The 20,545-nt window shown below is 42.4% G+C and overlaps 1 pseudogene across 1 annotated transcript in view; it reads right to left on the bottom strand.

Moving 5' to 3' along the window:
- Window positions 1-20,306, bottom strand: part of LOC308495050 (small ribosomal subunit protein eS8-like) — an 89,813-nt pseudogene extending 69,507 nt beyond the window's left edge. The window contains exon 1 of the transcript in view: window positions 20,132-20,306. The product of the transcript in view is annotated as a small ribosomal subunit protein eS8-like (transcript). The remainder of the gene's footprint in view (window positions 1-20,131) is intronic.
- Window positions 20,307-20,545: the final 239 nt, after the last annotated feature.

Here is a 20,545-nt window from a genome sequence, read left to right as displayed (position 1 = left end):
GTTCACATACCTTGCCACCATTGCTCCCACTTTTTTTCATTTAGCTAAATTTAATATATTTTTGTAAATTTGTTGCAAACTGTACTGATTTTCAATACAGAAAAGTCTCTCCTCTTCTCTTCTCTTCTCTTCTCTTCTCTCTCTCTCTCTCTCACTCTGTGTGTGTGTGTGTGTGTGTGTGTGTGTGTGTGTGTGTGTGTGTGTGTTACAGGCAAATTGACAGCATTTTCGGAAAACAAAGTTTACATATTAAAACAAAATTCAGCAAAATGTTTTGTAAAAAGATATTCTTTTCTAATGTAAACTTATTGCTGTTTTAAAAATCAAGAATAAAATGATAGCTTTTATATTTTGTAATGAAAGAGGCTGGCATTTTTTTCTCTTTGGACAGCACAAACAGTGCATTTCTCCACATTTCCTTCTTCCTTTGCTTTGATCATCCTAAACTGATAGTCATGCTTATAAGCTTACTTACAAGAGATAAAGTCATCATATAGGTGAACTGTTAACTCTAAGAAGCATATTTTATACACCCTCTTTATGAGAGGACTGTAACTTTTTCTTAACTCTTACGACTCCTAAACACCCTTTCAATCATCCCAATATGTTCTGCCCATCCCATTTGCTGACAATTTAGTCAATATTGAGGGGTATGAATTTTCTTAATTTTCCATAATATTCCACAAGATATAGGGATGTACTCAAAGAAATCTTTCCAGCAACAAAATCCTCTGAAATAAGTTTTGTAATGAGAAATTGTATTTTTACATTGCTTATTTCTAAACTGCTATAAACACCCCACAGACTGAATTACTTTTCTTATCTTCACAATATCTCACACACTAGGGAAAGGTGCATATTATTCTTTCCTTTACGAAAGGAAAACCTAAGGTACAAGACAATTTTTATGCTTTTCTTCACACCACAAGTAAGTAGGAAAACTGAGAACAGGATCAGTTCAAATATTTCTCCATAGATGGCTATGCTACTTCCATTTTATGTCTTTATTCCAGAAATATCCTTGAGACCACATGCCCTGATAAACATAGTCTATTTTTTTCAAATGGAATTTCACTTAAAATATCTCAACTATAAGCTAGCTATAAACCTTTCATGGAGCTCCTAATTTCTGCATGGCAAAGTAGGTACTAATCAGATTTGAAAGAAATAAAACTATTAGATGGAGCTCTTAAATTATTATTAACTTCAGCATGTACATGTTTGCTCAGCCTTGATATTATTTGAGATTTCTAATTACCTGTGGAAAGCTTCAGATAAGTTTTTATATTTGTGTATACAGTTTCATCTGTCCTCACAGTTCTTATCTCCAAGACAGCTAATATTTCACTGGGATATCAAATTCAACCTATCCCAAACTAAACTTATCATTCTGGAACCTGTCCTCTCACATTCTACATGAAAATTTATACTTCCTTATTTTTATATTTCTTATTTCATCATCAACCTCTCAGTTACCAAGGGGATTATTTGTGATTCATATCTTCATATCAATATCCATATGTAATCAATCATCAGATGCTGTTGATGCTACTTCATGATTTCTTTCATGATTTTCCCCAACTTCTCATTTCCATCATTCTGATTCAGGCCCCTGTCATCTTTTATCTATGCTATTGCAGCAGCCTCTTTATCTTCAGTTTTCTTTTCTTTCCTCTGTATTCCATTCATCACATTATCATTATATTTATCTTGCTGAAATTCAGATTTTTTCATACTGAACTATAAATATCTCCCATTAGCTAGCAATGATTTGTCATAGTAGACAGTTTATAAATATTTCCTGAATTGAATTATCTGTGCAACCCCAGCTATATGTACTTACTTCTCATAATCCCGTGAGTGCAAATACCTATAAATATAGTGAATATATTTGTATTCAAAATGTATAGTCAATAATTTTCTGAAGCTATTTATAGTTAACTTTTATACTAAATTCAACTGCCAAATCTAAACCACATCATTATAATCAACATATATATGAGTAATTACTTCTGAAAGGTTACTAGATGAAGTGATATACATTAAATAAATTTCTTCTCTATGTAATGATAATGGGGATGTACATAATACATGTACATATATGTATAAGTATTGTTTTCAGTGAATTTCTTAAAGCCAAAGTATATTGCTAAACAGTGAACTGTGATTTTGTAGGCCTAACATATATGTTCATGCAATTGAGTAGAGATTAAAGTTCTTTACTTTCTTAAATTTCTAACTACCTGAAATCAGTGTGTGCATTTGTGATTGCATATGTGTGTGCTTATCAGCATATAAATATGCCTATGTACCTTTACCAGGGTATGTGTACTTATCTGTGTACTTCTGTAGTGATGGGAAAAGAAAAAAAAATAACTATTTAATGTAGTATTTACTGCTTGAGGTTTTTTAAAAAAATTATGGGACATGATTCAGTTCATGTTATATAACATATATATAATATTTCTCTGTGTTTTTACAAATACAAAACAACATGAAGTCTGCATTGCAGGATTTTTATTTATAAAATGCTATACTGTTGTGTACGCAGAAACTTGAGGATTTTTGTTATAATTAAATTTCTAAATTCTGTTTCAAGTTTCTCCCACCAGCTCTTTTCTCATTTTCCAAAATATTTAGAAAATAAATATAATGAAAATATTGTGGAATTTTATTTTGACTTTTTATCTGGAAGTGTCGACATACTAATACAAACCATTACAGATAATTTCAAATTCAGCCTTTGCTTGCTTCAGTTGTATCATATGTTGTTTGTTCATTATATATGAAGTATCTGGCATTTGGAAGCAGGCTTCTAAAAAGGCGAAAAAACAGCCTCCAAATCAAAGGCCTGTTGAAAATAGTACACCACATGTACACACACACACACACACACACACACACACACACACAAACCCACACACACAGTTCTGCCATTATATGCTACATTCCTCTTTTCAACTTTCCATTCTGAAATGAGGAAACAGGCTTCAGTTTAAACTAGTAAAGATGATTTTAATTTTATTACTTGTGATTAAATATAATGTGTACAATTAGGTTTTTAATGAATTCAATCATGATGATAACGAAATTTGGATAATTTAGGTAGTGTTTCCTCCATAGCACATTTAGGAGTCTAATACTTCTGGATTATGCTCTCAGTTTTCCATTTTATGTGGTCTTGCACATGAATCTAAATCTTTTAATACGAAATTTTGTGATTTTAATATATCAACAAATCAAGATATTTTCATTTTATTTATGACTACAGGTAAATTAGAATAAGAATGAACAATTTTTATCTATTCAATAAAAAATAAGCATTTAGAAAGTTTAGAAATAAAGGATTGTATTTCATTAAATATTGATCTAGGTTATGACTACAATTACAAGTATTTGTGATATTGAAAACGTGTTTTGAGAACTCATAGACACAGATAATAGTTTAGTGGTTACCAGAGGGTAAGGGGGGAAGGGAGTGGTAGAGGAGGATAAAGGGGATCAAATATATGGTGATGGAAGGAGAACTGACTATGGGTGGTGAACACACAATGGGATTTATAGATGATGTAATACAGATTTTTACACCTGAAATCTATGTAACTTTACTAACAATTGTCACCCCAATAAACTTTAATTAAAAAAAGAAACAAAAGAAAATGTATTTTGTGTTGGATAATATTAAAATATATCATAATTTCATATAATTAAAGACCTGTGCCCATGTTTATATATACAACCAGGTTCACATTGTTGAGACCCAACATAATTTTTAAAAATTATTTTAAGGTAAAATCTTGTTCCTCAAACACTAAAACCACTTCTGTTTAATCCAAAGTCAGTAAGATTTTCACTCCATGTAATCACTTATAGAACAGCTGATATTCTTTTTCTCTTATACACTGTTACTTCAGCATATATATTCTTGAAAGCTCATAGTCATAAAATAGGGATAAACACTTTATATAGTAAGATCTTGTAGGCAGCTAGAAAACTGGAACAAAAGTATAAGTAATAGTATGGCTTAGAATAAAAATTTAGGAATTACTGACAAAGATCACAGATAAAACCTGGAGGTGAATAAACTTTACAAACATTTACTGTAAATGAATAAAAGCAGCGGGAGGAGGCCAAAACTTGGGACCTGCTCATAGGTAGCTGTCAGGTGAAGAGGAGAGAATGATGAAAATCAAGGTACAGTCAGAGGGTAGAGAAAGATGGTATATTATGAAAGATAAGGAGAAGGTTTTTTTTTAAAAAAATGAGATGTCAATATTGCAAAAGGGAATCTCTTGTGAAAAAGAACAATGTAATCCTATTTGTATCTTCTAAGCCTATCACACAGTAGGCACACAATAAGTCTTTGTTGGATGAATGAATGAATAAATGAAAGAAAACTGTCAAGGAATTAAGAAATGAGAAGAAATAGTTGTCCTCAACTAAAGACATATGGTATTCTTACCTGTTTTTTTTAAAATTTTTATTGGGGGACAGTGTGTTTCTCCAGGGCCCATCAGCTCCAAGTCGTTGTCCTTCAATCTATTTCTGCAGGGTGCAGCTCAGCTCCAAGTCCAGTCACCGTTTTCAATCTTAGTTGCAGGGGGCACAGCCCACCATCCCATGTGGGAATTGAACCAACATCCTTGCTGCTGAGAGCTCTGCACTCTAACCAACTGAGCCATCTGGCTGCCCCTCTGGAAGCTCAGTGGCAGCTTGTTGTCTTCAATCTAGTTATGGAGGGTGCAGCTCACTGGCCCATGTGGGAATCAAACCAGCAACCCTGTTGTTCAGAGCTTGTGCTGTAACCAACAGAGCCATCTGGCCACACTGATGATTACCTTTTTTGTCACCTTTTTATGGATGGCATAAAAAGGAAACAGATCAAAGATGCAGATATGCAAGTCTTCCCAAAGCAGGGATGCCACTTTGCAGGCTTTAATCAGGCATTAATTCAATGTCTAGTGGGATCCTCAGTGGCTATCTGCCTATGCAGCATCTCTCATGTGCTCTAGCTGCCCCCTCTTATCCCAAACCAGCTTCATCCATAGACATTGTGTGTCAATGTCTTCTGACTTGAATGTTCCTTGAGGCTGCTTCTCAATTTCTTGTTTCTCCATCACTTGTTTGTTGAGTGGATGAATGGATGAATGAATGAATGAATGAATGAATGAATGAGAACTAAGCAATTTGCTCATGGTCACAGTACTACAACCAAGTGGCAGAACCCATTTGTTTCTCTGTTCAGCACTCTGCTACCCACTATAGGGAATAGAGAAGTAACACAAAACATACCTCTCCCCTTTCCTATATCTTGGTCCAAGTCAATTCTAGCTATGTGCTTGGAAGATTGCCACGTGTATATCATATAGATGTGTATGTACTGTTATTTATAGATGTCTTAATTAGTATTGGTTTGTTAACTCAGCAGTGAGTGGTTTTAGCTTACAGTACATAATATTAAAAAGAGAAAAGTATTTGTACATGGCTGGATATAATACATTCACACAGAAAACTGAGCCTCCAAATGAATATAAAAATGTTTAAAGTATGTGAATTGGTATGTTGAACAAAGGTGGTACATAAATTGTGATCAAAGTACAAGTTTATTTTTACCTCCCACTGTTCCTTTAAACTTTAATAAGGATAATTATCTCTGCCTCCAACTCCCATTGATTACTTGAAAAGACAGTCTCAAATTGTGGTCTGTAGGGTCTCTAAAAGGAATCACCTACAGTGATTGTTGAAATGGCAGATTTCTGAACCCTATCTCAAAACTACTGAATTAGAATCTACAATTTAGTAAGTAACACATGTAAAGTCTTCACTCACTAAAGTTTGAGAATAGTTGAATTCGAGTGAAGAATTTCAATATAGAGATAGGGACAACTGTCACATTTCAGGGGAACTAAGGGGGGAATAAATGGGGAGGAGTTGTAAAAAGCTACTGTAGAACACCCATAATTAATTTACCTATAAAACAGAAATGAAAAGGGGATTAAAATTAAGTGACGATCTGTCCTGCGGGGTCTCCTGCGGGGTCTCTGCTCCCACTCCCCACATAAGAACGCAGTATGTGGTGAGGCCAAAAAGGAACACCCACGGAGCCATAGGTAGTGAGACTATGGTCTCACTGGAGGCTGGGTTTACACGACATGCGACCTGCTGTCCGCTTTGCTGCCAACCGACCGACTCTCCTCTACTCTCCTCCACTCTCCTCGGCTTCCCTCCGTAGCCGCAGCAGTTATATCAGTGGCCAATGGCTCAACGGTTACAGCTGATGTCCAACTAGTCACAGCTGATGGCCATCTACTACCTGAGCCAGCACCTCTCCACACGAGGCCAAGAGCCTGGAAACTGCTCTCTGGGGCTCTGTCCCCACACAATCTGTCATGCGGGGTCTCTGGTCCCTCTCCCCGCATAAGAACACAGGATATGATGAGGCCAAAAAAGAACACCAATGGAGCCATAGATGGGGGTTCATACCAGTATAGTCTCGCTGGCGGCTGGGTTGGAGACACAGGAAGCAGGAGCCACACGATGCACAATCTGCCATCCGCTTCTCTGCCAACCAACCATCCCCCTTGACAACGTAGCCACGGGCAGTTATATTAGTGGCTAATGGCTAATTGGTAATAGCTGATGGCCAACCAGCCACAGCAGATGTCCATCTGATTACAGTTGGTGGCCATCTAATAACGGAGCCAGCACCTTTTCATGTGAGATTGAGAGCCGGGAAACTGCTCTCTGGGACTCTGTCCCCACACGATCTTTCAAATTTGACTTAGTCTTCAGCAGTAGTCTGCAATAATTTTTGCTCCGTATATACTTATAAAGGAGGAATATGTTTCTGTGAATCCCCAAATGATGTAGGGGACTTTGGAGTGAGTGAGTGCGGGATTGTGTCTCGTGAGACCATAGAATGGAAACAAAATAGTTTATTGAAAGCAGCGTTCCTGAGAGGGAGGGGCTCCCGAATAGGGGTGCCCCCTGACTGAGGCAAAAGCTCCTACTTTTATACCTTCCCTTGCCTGCTTGGGGATGGGGAGCTGTTTGAAGAAGGGTACTGGTGCCTTCTAATGAAATTCGTCTACCAGGTTTGTTCTGCTTGATCATCCTGAAGGAGTTAGCAACCCTCTAGCCCACTCTTATCTATCAGATCTGCTCCATTTGTCAGGCCAAAAGGAATTTTATAATTAACCTCAAGGCCTTGTTACATTATGTCCTGGAGTGAAGGAGTGATTTCAAAACCTGGAGTTTTAAAATATGGCTGCCTTTGTTTATTCCACCAGGGACCTCCAGGTCTACGTAGGGACATGCTAGCTAACCTGTCTCACTTACATTTTGAAAATCAATGTACAGCCCAATACAAAGCTCACATTTAAAATATTGCATCATAAATTTAAACAGTTGCAAAATATGCAATTCCCAGCTTATTTGTAAATATTGATATTTCAATTTTAAATTACTTCTTCAAATATATCCAATAAAATGTAAATACTCTGGAGATTTCATAATTCTGTCATTCATTTAATAATACATGGAAAAACTTTAGCCGCAGAAATTTTAAATAATTAATCTCCTTGAACCTATATTTTCATTCCAATTTTCTAACATAATATAATTTGTTTAAAAATATTTTATTGATTTCCTTATCATAATTCCTGCAAAACTACATATATAAATTGAATTTTATTTTTTAAAATTCCCTTTGACAGTATATATTTTTCATTGAGGGAGCATTATAATTATTAATAGAATAATTAAACAAAACAACATATTTGAATTTTGTATTTATAAAATATATTAAACAAACATTAAAATTTTATTGGGAACATATTAGTAGAGACATATACAGCTGCTTTTGTACTGAGTTCATGTATCAATAATGCATATTACTTTTTACTAGAATGTGATAGGAGTCAGCATCATTTATTTTTGCAGATGTGAGCACTTAAAAAAAAATTAGTTTACCTAAATATGTGGGTGTAAATGGGAGGCATTTGATTACAGCAATGCCATTCAATTATTTGATCTCCTCTTGCAGGGCTCAGGAAACTTACTGGGGCTAAGAGTCAGTGTTAATGTTTTTTAACCTCCTTCATTTTGTAGTGATTTGAAGTGTAGTGACTTAGGACAGGATTGATTAAAATTACCTGTTTAGCATTCAGAAATTCAAAATCAGTTGGAGGCATACCTCATTTCATTGCACTTTGCTTTATTGTGCTTCACAAATATTGAGTTTTTTACAAATTGAAGGTTTGTGGCAACCTGCATTGTGTAAGTCTATAAGTGCCATTTTTCCAACAGCATTTGTTCACTTTGTGACTCTGTGTCACATTTTGGTAATTCTCACAATTTTCAAAATTTTTTCATTATCATTATATTTGTAACGGTGATCTGTGGTGAGTGATCTTTGATTTTACTATTGTTAATTGTATTGGGGGGTCAAAATAACCAAGAACCACACCCATATAAGACAGCAGACTTAATCAATAAATGCTGTACTTGTTCTGGCTGCTCCACGGAAGGGCCACTCCCACATTTCTCTCCTTCTCCTTGGAACTCCCTATTCCCTGAGACAAAACAATATGAAATTGGGCCAGTTAATAACCCTACAGTGGCCTCTAAGTATTCAATTGAAAGGAAAAATTGTACAACTCTCCCTTTAAATCAAAAACTAAAAATGAATAAGTTTAGTGAGGAAACCATGTGAGAAGCTGAGACAGGCTGAAAGCTAGGCCTCTTGTGCCAAGCAGTAAGCCAAGTTATGGATGCAAAGCAAAGTTTTTGAAGGAAATTAAAAGTGCTACTCCAGTGAACACATGCATGACATACGAAACAACCTTATTGCCAATCCAGAGAAAGTTTTAGTGGTCTGAAGAGAGGATCAAAGCAGGCACAAGCCTAGTCCAGAGCAAGGTCCTAACTGTATTTAATTCTTTGAAGCCTGAGAGAGGTGAGGAAGCTTCAGAAGAAAAGATTGAAACTAGTAGAGGTTGCTTTGTGAGCCTTAAGGAAAGAAGCCATCTCTATAACATAAAAGTCAAGGTGAAGCAGCAAGTGCAGGTTTTGATGCCACAGCAAGTTATCCAGAAGATCTAGGTAAGATAATTAATGAAGGCTGCTACACTGAACAACAGCAATGTAGGTGAAACAGCTTTATTTTGGAAGAAGATGCCACCTAGGACTTTCATAACTAGAGAGGAGAAGTCAGTGCTTTGTTTCAAAGCTTCAAAGGACAGGGTGATGGTTATTAGGGGTTAATACAGCTGATGAATTTTAGTTGAAGCCAAAGCTCACTTATTCTGAAAATCCTAGGGCTCTTAAGAATTATGCTAAATTTGCTATGGGAGAGCTCCCTCACTACAAAAGTTTTAAGCCTCCTTCACCATAAAAACTTGAAGTCTCCTTTTTCCTAGTTTCTTAGCTCCTTAGCCCCTGGCTTTGATTACTCTTCCAATCAGTTTCTCAATCCTAAAGATTGCTCCTAGTCTGAATTACAATGTCTCTCAGGTAACTACTTAAAAGCCTGTGACTTCCCCACGTCTCCCAAGCCATTCCGAACCCCCAGGCCAGTATATTTACTTGTTCATTGTAATCATTGAAGCTTAATGTTCTTTCCAACCTATTCTGGGCCCAGTTCCTTGACAATTGACACCACTTAAATGATTGGTTGAATGGCCACATGCTCTAGAGAGCTAATGGATTTATTACTTAAAATCTATTTTTCCTCATTCGGGGACCTTGGGGATACAGAGGATACCCCAACAAGACTGCCAGTCAAAACCAAAGAAGCAAAAACAGTCTTCCAGGTGGATATCGAGACCCCTTTCTCTCATCTAAGATCGGATAGGGCGAGAGTTCCATGAATCCCCAATAAGTAGGGACAGCTCTACACCCCTGCCCAGCAGGAAGCAGATACAGAAGAACAGACCTCTTGTCCCTCAACTTCCCATAGACATTTTATGGGGATCCCGCCTCTCAAGGGAAAAATAAGGCAGGCAGTTAGACATAGACATTGGGTCTCAGCATTTCTGCTCAAAAGACCTCCCCTCTTTGTCCAAAATTTCCCCTTTCCATTGTAAACAAATGGGTACAAGATACCCAGCTAGATCAAACCGACCACTCACACCTGCCCACTCTAAAAAGTTGAGGTAATAGCCTCTTGTCAATCACAGGTGTCAATCAAGTGTTCCCACTCCCGGAAAGGAACAGCCCATTTGAAAGAAAAAGATGAAAACTCCAAGTCGTTGCCAGTCAGGCCCTTTTTTTGAGCCCAGGTCCCCGGCCCTGGGCCTTTTTGCCTTTGAGCCCCTTCTTTTGCTCCTACTAATGCCACATTGGGCCCTTGAGCCATTCTCTACTACTCGATCCACTTCTATTTCTTTGAAGTGTACTATCTCTTCCAATAAACTACTTTTTCACCACTTTATCTCGGTCAGGTACCTCTTTTAGTTCTTTGCTCAAGACGCCAAGAACCTGGACATTGCGCTGAGAAGGACTCACTCTCTGGTAACAAATTTACTTTACCTGTGCTCTATAAATGAAACAATAAAGCATTGATGTGGGGATAGAGCCCCAGAGAACAGTTTCCAGGCTCTCGGCCTCACATAGAAGGGTGCTGGCTCAGGTAGTAAATGGCCACCAACTGTGATTATTGGATGGCCATCAGCTGTGGCTAGTTGGCCATCAGCTGTAACCAGTGAGCAACTGGCCACTAATATAACTGCTCTGTCTACGCTAGCAAGAAATGGGGGCTAGCAAGAAGATGATGGCTGAGCTAGCAAGCACAGATTGCAGCTAGCAAGCACGTAGGGTAGTGCAGTGTGGATTGCAGATTCTGTGGCTCCTGCTTCCTGTGTCTTCAACCCAGTTGCCAATGAGGCTGTAGTGATATGACTCCCCTATCTATGGCTCCGTGGGTGTTCCTTTTTGGACTCAACATATCCTGCATTCTTATGTGGGGAGCAGGACCAGAGACCCCGCAGGCTGCCCCACATAACAAATGGCACAGCGAGCAGGGTATTGTGTCAGCCGAAACTCTCCGGAATATACTGGAGCAGTTTGCACGTATAAAAGCTCAGTTTCATAAGCAGGGTATGGTGCCGGCCAAAACCTACCGAAGCATGATGGAGCGGTTTGTGCGTGTGAGAGCCCAGCTTCCGGAGGCCCATGAGGAGCTACACCAGGAATGGGAGGCACTGTCTGCCTGGGAGACTCAAGCCTCCAGCTAGCACACCACCTTCTTGGCCATGGAAGGCGTTGCCTTCATTTTGGTGATCTGCTGCAGCCTTAAGCTCTGAGGGTTGTGGACATCTTCTGCGGAGGACTCCACCCACTCAGACACCTGGCACGGCGAGCAAGATCCTGGCCAGGTAGGAATGGAGTCTGATTCTGGGCAGGAGGACGTGTGGCCCTCACACAGTGTGTGGTGTCCGGTGGCCACTGTTCTCAGGAGTTGGACCCCCAAGGAGGGGTGGGAGGACATGGACGGCTCTCCGGCCAGCATGGAGAGGGCTCTGCAGGCTCTGGCTGAGCGGTTGCTGGAGGAGGAGAAGGCTACAGCCGGCCGCATGGGCTGGATGTTCCTCACGGCCTTGAGTCTCAACACAGAAAATGCACTTAATGAAGTGGCCCAGGTGCCGGACCAGGTGTCCCAGTTGGAAGCGCTGGAAGCTCGGGTCCACCTGTTAGAAGAGGGGCCCCACAGTGGAGAGTCTGAAGCAGAGGCGGAGGAAGCCAGTGGAGACAATGTAGTTTCCAACCCCTAAGCCCAGCCAATCTTGAAGCAAAGGGTAAAACGTGAGCCACCTTTGGGCCCTAGGGGCGTTGCTGCTGGCAACCCAGCTGTGACTGAGTTCACAACCTACACCCCTTACACTCCCACTGAGTTGCAGGAGCTGGGGAGGCGGTACAGACAGCGCCCTGGAGAGCCAGTCTTAGCTTGGCTATTAGGTTTATGGGATGAGGGAGCAGACAATATTCTCTGCTCTCCAGGCAAGATGGAAAAGCTAGCCTTCGTGACAGTACATCCGTCCCTGCGACAAAGGTTACAGAACTGACATAGGTTAGCCCACGACCAGGGCAACCATTCTCTAATGGAGTGGCTCACTGCTGTGGTACGCACAGTATGGGGACAGGCTGGCGAGCTGTTCGACACTGTGAGTCAATGGCAGTCATATATGGAACTTATGCAAATCATCCGTGAAATGGGTATGAGACATGCTATTTTTAACCTTAACATTCAGGGGCCGGATGACGAGCTTTTTACAGCCAACCTGAGAGATCTGGTTTTGGATACTGCACCTGCGAATGCTTTTGGATGCTTGGTTGCTATTCTTACACCTTACATAGGGCGACGGATCCATGAAGTTACAACTTCCATGGCCACCCTAGTGGATGTTGAAAGCTGGAGGCGAAGGAAGTTAAGACAGGAGGTCCTCGCAGATGAGACCTGGAAGCCCAAACCAAAGCTAAAGGGGCGAGGTCGCGGGCCTCAGGAGTAACACGTGCACAGATGTGGCGTGATCTCGTGGCAGCAGGGTTCAATCGGGAGAAAATAGACCAAAAACCCAATGCACTCCTGCTGGAACTTTGGAAACAGTTGTGTCCAGAACAACAATGCTGGAGAAGCTTAAAGGAGAAGTCTGGGAAAGCGCGACCCGTGTCCCTCCAGAACTTCATGCAGGCTGAGGCTGACTCGTTTCAGCTTGATTAGGGGTGGGGCCAAGTTTCCCGATCAGAGGGGAGGAGCAGGGACCGGAGGCCCCACGTGGATCTGTCCATACATTGGTCCCCTTCTAATGTGCAGAGGGTTTTGGCCCTAGTTGACACTGGCGCAGACTGCTGTTTTGTTCATGGGAACCCAGAACTGTTCCCCGGACCAGCAATCTGCATTGATGGCTACGGGGGAAAGACTGTGACTGTGAAAGCTGTTTCCTTACCACTGGGTATAGGAAGGCTTCCCCCTCCTACCTACAAGATTTATGTCTCTTTCATTCCGGAGTATATTCTAGGGGTGGACGTGCTACATGGCCTCAGCTTACAGGCATCGGTAGGAGAGTTCCATCTCTGGATCCGGGTGGTGAAAGCGGTGACACGCGGGCATGCTCACCACCCTCCTCAAGTGTTGCCACAGCCCTGGTGCATGGTTACAGTGTGACAGTATTGCCTGCCAGGAAGGCAGGAGGAGACTGATGGTACCCTAAGAAGTCCAGGAAGTCTGACTGTGCCCAGAAGGACTGGTGCCCTGAGAAACCCTGGCTGTGCCCAGGATATTGCATTGATTTCCAGGCTCCTCACACAGGGACCCTCGCGGAAGACGTTTGTTGCGTAGATTGTGAGGCGAGACCCTGTAGGGGTGGACTTTAGGGACAGAGCCCCAGAGAGCAGTTTCCAGGCTCTCGGCCTCACGTGGAGAGGTGCTGGCTCAGGTAGTAGATGGCCGTCAGCTGTGGCTGGTTGGCTGTCAGCTGTAACCACTGAGCCATTGGCCACTAATATAACTGCCGTGGCTACGGAGGAAAGTCGAGGGAAGTGGAGGGGAGTGAAGGAGGAGACTGAAGGAGAGTGAAGGAGAGTCGAGGAGAGTCGGTCGGTTGGCAGCAAAGCGGACAGCAGGTCACATGTCGTGTAAACCCAGCCTCCAGTGAGACCATAGTGGTATGACTCCCCTACCTGTGGCTCCGTGGGTGTTCCTTTTTGGCCTCACCATGTCCTGCGTTCCTATGTGGGGCCCGGGAGCCGAGACCCCGCAGGAGATCCCACACAACAATTGATAACAGCACATCTGTTTACAACATGGTTTACTAAATTTTTTAAGCCCAGTGTTGAGACTTATTGCTCACACAAACAAAAAAAAAATTCATTTCAAAACATTAATACTGCTCCTTGAGCATGTACCTGGTCACCTAAGAGCTCTGATGGAGATGTACAGGAGATTAATGTTGTTTTCATGCCTGCTAACACTACATTCATTCTGCAGCCCATAGATCAAGAAGTAATTTTAATTTTCAGTTCTTATTTAAGAAATACATTTTGTAAGGCTAGTGATTCCTCTGATGTATTTGGGCAAAGTAAACTGAAAACCTTCTGGAAATGATTCACCATTCTAGATGTCCTTAAGGACATTCATGATTCATGGGAAGAGTTCAAAATGTCAACATTATCCAGATTTGGAAGAAGTTGATTCCAACCCTCATGGACGACTTTAAGGGGGTCGAGACTTCAATGGAGCAAGTCACTGCAGGTGTGGTGGCAATAGGAAGATAATTAGAAGTGCAGCCTGAAGATGGGACTGAATGGCTGCAATCTCATGATAAAGCTTTAATGGATGAGAAGTTGTTCCTTATAGATGAGGAGAGAAAATGGTTTTTTGAGATGGAATCTTCTCCTGGTGAAGATGCTGTAAAGAGTGTTGAAATGACAGCTGGAGATGAAAATATTACATAAAGTTAGTTGATAAAGAAGTGGTAGCCTTTGAAAGGATTGTCTCCAATTTTGAAAGTATTATAGTTCTGTGGGTAAAATAAATGCTAATAAACAGCGACATGTGCTATAGAGAAATCATTCATGACAAGAAGAGTCAATTGATGTATCAAACTTCATTGCTTTCTTTTTTAAAAAATAAGCTTTGTTGTATTTTTGTTTCAGAGAGCTAACAGATTTATTAATTAAAATCTATTTTTCCTCATTCAGGGGAGTGGGGACAGAGCCCCAGAGAGCAGTTTTCAGGCTCTTGGCCTCACATAGAAAGGTGCTGGCTCAGCTAGTAAATGACCATCAACTGTGATTGGACGGCCATCAGCTGTGGCTAGTTGGCCATCAGCTGTAAACAGTGAGCCATTGGCCACAAATATAGTTGCCTTGGCTACGCTAGCAGAAAATGGGGGCTAGCGAGAAGATGGTGACTGGCAAGCGTGATTGCAGTTAGGATGGCGGGTTGCAGAAAGTGAGGCTCCTGCTTCCTGTGTCTCCAACTCAGCCGCCGGCGAGAATATAGTGGCTTGACTCCCATATCTATGGCTCCGTGTGTGTTCCTTTATAGCCTCACCATATCCTGTGTTCTTATGTGGAGAGCGGGAGCTGAGACCCCGCAGGCCGCCCCGCACAACAAGGGGCCTTCAGGATACAGAGGATACTCCAGCAAGATTGCCAGTCACAACCAAAGAAGCCAACATGGTCTTCCAGGTGTTGGAAGACCATACACCTATCACGCAGGGGACCCTGTTTGCTGCGCCATTTGTCATGCGGGGCATCAGGCGGGGTCTCAGCTCCCGCTCCCCACATAAGAACGCAGTATGTGGTGAGGCCAAAAAGGAACACCCACGGAGCCATAGGTAGGGAAGTCATACCACTATGGTCTCACTGGAGGCTGGGTTTACACGACGTGCGACCTGCTGTCCGCTTTGCTACCAACCGACCAACTCTCCTCGACTCTCCTTACTCTCCTTCAGTCTCCTCCTTCACTCTCCTCGGCTCCCCTTCCGTAGCCGTGGCAGTTATATCAGTGACCAATGGCTTAATGGCTACAGCTGACGGCCAACCAGCCACAGCTGACAGCCATCCACTATCTGAGCCAGCACCTCTCCACATGAGGCCGAGAGCCTGGAAACTGCTTTTTGGGGCTCTGTCCCCACACTCGACCCCTACTGGTTCTCGCCTCATAATCTACACAACAAGTGTCTTCCGCGAGGGTCCCTGTACAAGGAGCCTGGAGGTGAATGCAATATCCCGGACACAGCCAGGCTCTCTGAGCACAGCCAGAGTTTCTCAGGGCACCACCAGTACTTCTGGGCACAGCCAGACTTCCTGGGCTTTTTAGGGTACCACCTGTCTCCCCGGGCACAGCCAGAGTTTCTCAGGGCACTGCCACTCTCTCTGGGCTCATCCAGACTTCCCGGACTCAGCCAGGGCTCTCAGGGCACTGCCACTCTCTCTAGGCCTCTCGGGGTATCATACTGGAACAACAACGACTCACAGTCAAGGTGCTTATATATTCTCAATGGTGGCCAGTCAAGACACAAAAGCAAACATCCGCCAGTTCCACTATACCGTGGTATGTTCCCAAACAGTCAAGCGGTCCATTAAATTAAGGATAGAAGGCAATTCCCCATAGTCCATAGTCATTCGCCAGGGCTGTCCTGGGGGTGAGGGATGACCTTGACCTCACCCTCATCTCCCAAGGAGGACTCAGCAAGCATTTCCTCCTGGGACAAGTCCTGCATCTGGGTTGCCTCAGCAAGCACTTCCCAGCCCACAGGGCAGCAACAACCTTCGCTTTCTCCGGCCTCTGCTGGTTGGGGAACCATCCACATCTTTCTACCCCTCCACGGGAATCGAGCTCTCCAGCAGCTGCTCCTCCTGGTCTTCCTCAGACTGAGCTTTCATACGCACAAACTGCTCCACTGCCCTTCGGAAAGCTTTGGCCAGCACTGTATCCTGCCGACTATGCCATGTGTCACGCAGGGGACCCTGCTCGCTACGCCATTTGTCATGCGGGGCATCAGGCGGGGTCTCAGCTCCCGCTCCCCACATAAGAACGCAGGACATGGTGAGGCCAAAAAGGAATACCCACGGAGCCATAGGTAGGGAAGTCATACCACTATGGTCTCACTGGAGGCTGGGTTTACACGACGTGCGACCTGCTGTCCGCTTTGCTGCCAACCGACCAACTCTCCTCGACTCTCCTTACTCTCCTTCAGTCTCCTCCTTCACTCTCCTTGGCTCCCCTCCGTAGCCGTGGCAGTTATATCAGTGACCAATGGCTTAATGGCTACAGCTGATGGCCAACCAGCCACAGCTGACAGCCATCCACTACCTGAGCCAGCACCTCTCCACATGAGGCCGAGAGCCTGGAAACTGCTTTCTGGGGCTCTGTCCCCACACACCTCACAAAGTGATAACCCTAACAAGTCTCTTTCCCATCTGACACCATACTATGCTATTGCAATACAATTGACTATATTCCCCATGCTGCACTTTACATCCCATGATTCTGTATTTTTTATAGTTGACATTCAATATAATTTTATATTAGTTTCAAGTGTACAGCCTAGTGGTTAAGCATTTATATAATTTATGAAGTGATACCCCCAATAAGCCTCGTACCCATCTGACACAACACGTAGTTTTTACAATATATTTTACTATATTACCCATACTTTAATTTCACATCCCCCTGATCATTTTGTAACTACCAATTTGTACTTCCAAATCTCATCACCTTTTGCACTCATCCCCCACCTCCCCCACCCATCCTATTTTTTAGAAATTTCTACACCCACCCCAACCTTCAACAACCACCACCCTGATATTTAGCAGCCATCAACATCCAGGCAAGACCTTCCACCAGCAAAAGTAATCAAACTTATTGAAGGCTCAGATACTGGCAAACATTTTTTAGCAGTAAAGTATTTTTAATTAAGGTGTGTACATTATTTCTAGACAAAATGCTATTGTATGCTTAGTAGACTATAGTGTAGTATAAACTAACTTTTACAGACACTTAGAAATTAAAAAAAAATCCATCTGACTCACTTGATCACTATATTTGCTTTATTGTGGTGATCATGAACAGAACCCACACTATCTCTGAGGTGTGCCTGTACTCTTTTCCTTTTATCATTCTAGTTCTGCCCAATGTGGCTTGTGCCAAGTGAATAGTTCCACCTCAGGACTATAATAAGTTGTTAATGTGCAGCTTTTAATACACAGCTGAGGGGACAGAGCCAGGAGTGTAGTTTCCAGGCTCTTGGCCTCACATAGAAAGGTGCTGGCTCAGGTAGTAAATGGCCATCAACTGTGATTGGATGGCCATCAGCTGTGGCTAGTTGGCCATCAGCTGTAACCCGTGAGCCATTGGCCACTAATATAACTGCCATGGCTACACTAGAAGTAAATGAGGCCTAGCAAGGGTGGAGTGTGGATGGTGGATAGTGTGGCTCCTGCTTCCTGTGTCTCCAACCCAGCCGCCAGTGAGACTATAGTGGTATGATTCCCCTACTACGGCTCCATGAGTGTTCCTTTCTGGCCTCACCATATCCTGTGTTCTTATGTGGGGAGCAGGAGCTGAGACCCCGCATGCCACCCTGCATGATAACAGCTGACTATTATTTTTCTTTATGTTATGTAATCATAAAATTATAGGAAAAAAGTAAAGTATTCCTAAACACAATTAAGTAACTTTAAATTCTAAAATGTCCTAATAGCTGAGTAGTTTAAATTCCTAGCCAGAGTTTTGCTCAGAATGCAACACGAAGAGTGTGCACACTGCTAAATTGCCAGGATTTTTCAAGTTGTTTACAGTCTTGTTTCCCACCTATATAACCATTAATTATTTTGAAGGGTATTTTAGCTGTCGTGCCGGGGACCCTGCTCACTGCGCCGTTTGTCGTGCGGCGTGGCTGGCGGGGTCTCTGCTCCCGCTCCCCACATAAGAACGCAGGACATGGTGAGGCCAAAAAGGAACACCCACAGAGCCATAAGTAGGGGAGTCATATCACTATATTCTCGCCGTCGGCATCCGCCTCTCTGCAATCTGCTCTTGCTAGCCCCCATCTTTCTGCTACCGTAGCCACAGCAGTTATATTAGTAGCCAATGGCTTACGGGTTACAGCTGATGGCCATCTGATCACAGTTAATGGTCATTTACTACCCGAGCCAGCACCTTTCTATGTGAGGCCGAGAGGCTGGAAACTGCTTTTTGGGGCTTTGTTCCAACATTAGCTCATAACCATTCTGAAGTTTCATTTTAAAATAGAAACAGACTGGTAGATACATAGAACAAATTAATAGTTACCAGAGGAGAGAGGGATGGGAGGATGGGTGAAAAAGGTAAAAAGGAATAAGGTACAAACTTCCCTTAATAAAATAAATAATTCATGGGTATTTAATATACAGCATAGGAAAAACAGTCGATAATATTGAAGTAGGAATATTTTTCTGTGAGTCCCCAAATTATGTAAATGATGTTGGATCTGCCAGCAGTTTCTGGGTGTAGGCAGGGATCATGTTTTGTGAAGCTGAAGAATGAACACACAGGCCAGGGAGAGGCAAAAAAGTTGTAAAGGAAGATAGTTTACTAGAGGCAGAAGAAGAGGTTGCAGCTCCTGAGCAGGAGTGGGTCCCAAACGGGGGTCCACAGGGACTGAGGCAAAAGCTCTTACTTTTTGACCTTCCGTTGCCTTTTTGGGAAAGGAGGCTGGAGCCTTCTAATTGAATTCATCTATTACGTTTCTCCTGTTTGCCCATCCTGAAGGGATTAAGGAACTAACCCATTCCTATCTATCAGATCTGCTCCTTTGTCGGGCCAGAAGGGATCTGAGATAATTTATTAACCTCAAGGCGTGTTCTCATATCCCTGTCCTGGAGTTAAGGAGATATTCCAGCACCTGGAGCTTCAGGATATGGCTGCTTTTTGTTTATTCCATCCCGTCTACCTAGCAATCATACTAACTAACCTGTCTCAATATCATAATAACTTTGTATTGTGACAGATGTTTGGTTACTAATTATTGTGTTGATAACATTGTCATATATATAAATGTCAGATCACTATGTTATACAGCTGAAACTAATGTAATATCATATGTCCACTGTAGTTTAATAAAAAAAAGTTAAAAAAACAAACATAAGAAAAAATTCTAGCACTGATTGAGACAGTAAATTCATGTAATAATAAATTCATTTAGAGTTTGTCATTTATTAATTCTGCATATATTAAATAGTTACTGGATGTTAACTAAATAACAAGGCAATTTAAAAGGAAAGATAAGAAAGATACAGTTACTAACCTCACAGACATCTTCTTTATTTCTGTTTGAATGTGTTTCTTTCTTTTATAATCAAAAATTTAAGAGGAAACCTCATACTTCATAAAATATTATTCTCTTCAATTATTTTCTAGATCTATATATTTAACCATTTTACAATTCTGTATCCAAGATCCAGAAAAATGTCCATAATCTGCATACTTTAAAAAGCACATCCTAGAGTGACGTCATAGGAATGGCCACAGCGGGGTGCACTTTTTGAGTTTTCCTCCGGATCTTATCACAAACGGGACATGTAACCCATCAAAGGACTCTCTGCTCATCACACAAAATAGCTAAGTGACTCGTGCAAGAATTACTTCCACGTGGGCAAATTGGACGAGCAGGGGAAGAATGAAGAGAGCGGAGTGGAGACGCAGCCTGCACCTGCGGTGGTGGAAACACGGCCCTCATCTGCGGCAGTGGAAACGGGGCCGGCATCTGAGGTGGTGGAAACACGGCCCGCATCTGTGGTGGTAAAAACACAGCCGGCATCCGCAGCTGAAGAGACGCAGGGGATCCCAGGACGGAACAGAGAACACAAAAGCCAGGACATGGGCTCTTTCCCTGCCCCCCACAGCTGATCTCTCCCGCCAAGGGAGCAGCATATCCAGCATTTGAGGCAATAACTTCAGCTGGAATCTCCAGTTGGGACCTAGGCCGTACAAAGGACACAAAATCCATAAGTGGACCACTCCCACCCCGACCCCCACCCCCGCTCTTCCAATCCTACC

The sequence above is a fragment of the Rhinolophus hipposideros genome (assembly GCF_964194185.1).
Source record: "Rhinolophus hipposideros genome assembly, chromosome: X".
NCBI lineage: Eukaryota > Metazoa > Chordata > Mammalia > Chiroptera > Rhinolophidae > Rhinolophus > Rhinolophus hipposideros.
Note: the sequence above shows the minus strand (reverse complement) of the source record. Positions and strands in the feature narration are given on the sequence as shown.